Here is a 4,204-nt window from a genome sequence, read left to right on the forward strand (position 1 = left end):
ATATGCTTAGGACTGCAGAGCACGACTAGAATACTTAGTAAATACCAATATCAAGTACTCTTTGAGGAAGAGGATGCTGGCAAAATATAGAAGCAGAGATAGTAGAGCTAATGAATGGGGTGAAAATTGATAGGATGTTCCGGAAAGGCTGTCAATGCCAAGAGAGGATAAGTCACCTGGTTTGGGCAGATGGCTTACAGCGTGGGTTGCCAAAAGAAGTGGGAGCAGATATAGCGGAAGGGCTTGCCGTAATCTTCCAAACTTCCATAGATACGGGGAGGTGCTAGATAATTGGACAGTGGCAAACGTGACACCTTTATTCAAGAGAGGGTGTGAGGACATTCCGAGTTACTACAGGCTAGTCAGTTTAATATTAGTCCTGTGTAGATTTTAGAAATATTTGTCACAGAAAATAAATCAACAGCCACTTCTTTATTCTTTCACGGGGTTGCAAGTGATTTGTGCCCATCATGGGTTTGTAAGGCGCTGTCGAAGGAACCTTCGCGAGTTGCTACACCGCATCCTATACATGGTACACACTGCAGCCACTGTGCACCATTGGTGGAGGAAGTGAATGTTTAAGGTGGTGAATGGTGTGCCGGTAAGGGTATGTTTTGTCCTGGGTGCTGTTGAGCTTCTTGAGTGTTGTTGGAGCTGCACTCATCCAGACAAGTGGACAGTAATCCATCACACTCCTGCCTTGTGTTTTGTAGATGGTGGACAGGCTTTGAGGCATCAGGAGAAATATGTGTTAATTAGGATAGTCAGCACGGACTTATATAAAGCAAATTGTACTTGATTAATCTAACTGAATTTTTTGATTACGGGAAAGCAATGTCTTTAAGGATTGTCTATAAGAATTTAAAGAAAATGTTCAACAAATTACCGCATAAAAGGCTGCTTAACAAAATTGAGGCTCATGGAACAGGAGGATCAGTGTCAGCTTGCAAGAAAAATTGTCTTATGGACAGAAAATAAGGAGTCATGGTAAATGATTATTTTTCAGTCTGAAGGATGGTGACAGTGATGTTCCAAAGTTCAGCACTAGGACCACAGCTTTTTTGATACATATAAATGACTTGGATTTTAGAATATGGAGTAAAATTTCAAAATTTGTTGATGATACCAAGCATGAATGTGTGGCAGGCAGTGAAGGTGACACCAATCAACTGCGACAGGACATTGATAGGCTAGCAGAATGGGCAGACAAGTGGTAGATGGAATTTAATACAGAGAAGTGTAGGGTGATGTGTTTTGGCAGCAAGGATAGGGAGAGACAATATAGACTAAATGGCACATTTCTAAAGAGTTTGCAGGGACAGAAGGGACTAGGGGGTTCATGTGCATACATCTTTGAAGGTGACAGGGCAGACTGAGAGAGTGGTTGACAAAGCATTTCGGATCTTGGGCTTCATAAACAGGGCTATGCAATACAAAAGCAGAGAAGTTACGCTGAACCTTTATAAAGTTCTGGTTAGGCTGCAACTAGAGCATTACCTCCGGTTCTGATCGTGTTTTAGGAAGGATGCAGGGGTACTTGAAAGGGTGGAGAGATTTCTCAGAATATCTCCAAGGATTTTAGCTGCAAGGAGAAGCTGGGATTGCTTTCCTTGGAGATTGTTCTCAAAGGAAATTGAGAGGAGATCTGACAGAGGTGTACAAGGTTATGGCAGATTTAGAAAAAGTAGACAAAGAAAAGCTTTTACATTAACTGATGGCACAAAGTATAGGGGACACAGATTTCTGGTTTTGGACAAGGGATGCAGGGGGGATGTGAGGAAGAACAATTGTACACAGTGAGTGGTAACAACCTGAAACTTGCTGCCTAGGAGGGTAGTGGAAGCAGAGATGATAAATGATTTCAAAAGGAAATTGGATGGGCACCTGAGAGAAATAAACTTGCAGGCTTACAGGGTTAGAGCAGTGGAAGGGGACTGATTGGATTGTTATATAAAGGGGCGGCATTGGCTCAGGAGGCTGAATGGCTTTCTTCTGTGCCATAATGACCCTATGGCTCATGGATTCTGGCATTGTAACCAGAACACACTATATATGTAGGCTGCCACTTCATTGTAATACTGAGGAAGTGCTGCATTGTTGTTTGTGCTATCATTCAAATGAGATTTTGGACCATTAGATATAAATGAATGATGGTATTATTTGAATAGTAGGTAGCTCGCCTTGTGTTCTGGCCATGATTCTCTATCACTAAAAACAGATTGACTGGTCATTCTTCTTATTTATTATTCAGTTGGCTGAATGCACGATTGCGCTTATTTCATTAGTTGTGAAGTACTTTTAGGATGTGAAAAAGATGCTGTACAAATAGTTGGAGACACTTTTTGAAGAATCAGACTGGATAGGGAAAGAGCGATGATGCCAGCAAACAGGGGGAAGTTGGATGGTCAGGAGCAGTCAGAGAAAAGTTGAAAGAACTGGTGATGGGTTTAATGGGCAAGACCAGCTTAGACAGGGTTCAATCATTATGGCACAGTGAGGAAAGATAAAGGTAGCAAAGTTACTGATACCAATTGTGGATGCAGAAGGTCCTTTCCACCTGCTGTCAGATGAGGAATGAGAATGTTTGCAGTTGGAAACATTATCTCATAATTCTGGAGTTCTACCATGGCACAAAACCACCACGGCTTTGAAAATTTATTCATACTGGTGACAGGTTTGTGATTCAAATGCCTATGTGCAAACAGCAGGGCACCATTTCACCAATACACTGTTAACATATACAAAGGTTGACAATCAGCTTTTAACTTGGGTATATACAAAACGGTCAAGGATTCTTTTATGGGAGGATTCTTTTATGAATAATCAACATTTTGTCCATTGGTTATTTCAAACAGTCATCAATTTTCTGGACGACTGATACACATCAGTAATATCAAGTGGGTATTATATGTGTGGGAAAACTACTTTCTCATTACATTGACAGACATTTAGAACTTTACAACTTGGAAGGAGGCCGGCCATTTGGCCCATCGTATCCATATCTGTCAACAAGCAGTCAACGAAACTAATCCTACTTTCCAGCTGCTGGTCCATAGCGTTGTAGGTTACGGCATTAAGTTCATATCCAAGTATTTTTTTAAATGTTATGAAGGTCTCTGCCTTTGCCACCCTTTCAAGCAGTGAGTTCCAGATTCCCATGCACCATCCTCTGGGTGAAAAACATTCCTCTCAATTCTGCCCCAAATCTCCTACCTTAAATCTATGATCCCAGGTTATGGATCCTTCAGCCCAGGGGAATAGGGTCTTCCCATGCAACCCCAAAGAGGTCCAAAATCAGGATTGAACTGTTACTGGAACCAACATCAACCTGATATTTATCATCTTGCATGTGTTCAAGTTCAAAAAGAGCTGCATAATTTGACCATGTCTATTTTGGAAGATGTTCCACAATTTTAGGTTGTGACTTATTTTTTAGGAAGATGAGCCTCAACCACCTGATCATTTTGCAATTTTGACTGCTGAGCTCCACATACTTAGAGGTTTCAGTGGTTGCACAGGGCACTAATGTGCATAGCTCACATGAAGGTGCAAATTAAATAAACATTGCATTCATTCAGTGTGTACAAAGTATAGGCTCCTTTAAATTATATGCAAATAGCTACCCATCTTGCCAAAAGTGGCAGGTTGGCAGAAGGTGAAAAGTGTTGAATTTGGCAACTTTTGTTTCTTTTAATCCGTACCTCTACATAAAATAACATTTTCATATTAATTAATATATTAAGATCTGCTACTGCTGTAAAGTAGCTCAGAATTACAGAAACAAAACAGGAAGAGCTAAGGCACGTAGCTAAGACTGATGAGATTACTCAGCACCTTAATGCTCATTTTGTTTCTGTAAAAGTTGTTGCTAATTGTTTCACTAGCCTATACATAACAGCTTCCCAATGTGGCATGACTTACTATCCATCTCACAACAGAAAATTTATTTTCATGACAATGTAAAGCATGCCCCCAGCAAGTACATCAGGCTACTTTAGTATAGGGATTTCAGGGGTTCAATGGTTTTTCTGGTACCAGGACTTGCCAGCGCACTACTTTTTGAGTGTTTCAAATCATAGGGCAGAATTTTTCCGTCGGCGAACTGGGGGTGGAGGCCGCTCGCTGACGTGAAAATGACACGGGATGACGTCGGGGGGGATCCACCGACATCATCCCACCCCTTTTAAATATTGAGGAAGGCGGG

Source organism: Cetorhinus maximus, chromosome 19 (assembly GCF_964194155.1).
Source record: "Cetorhinus maximus chromosome 19, sCetMax3.hap1.1, whole genome shotgun sequence".
NCBI lineage: Eukaryota > Metazoa > Chordata > Chondrichthyes > Lamniformes > Cetorhinidae > Cetorhinus > Cetorhinus maximus.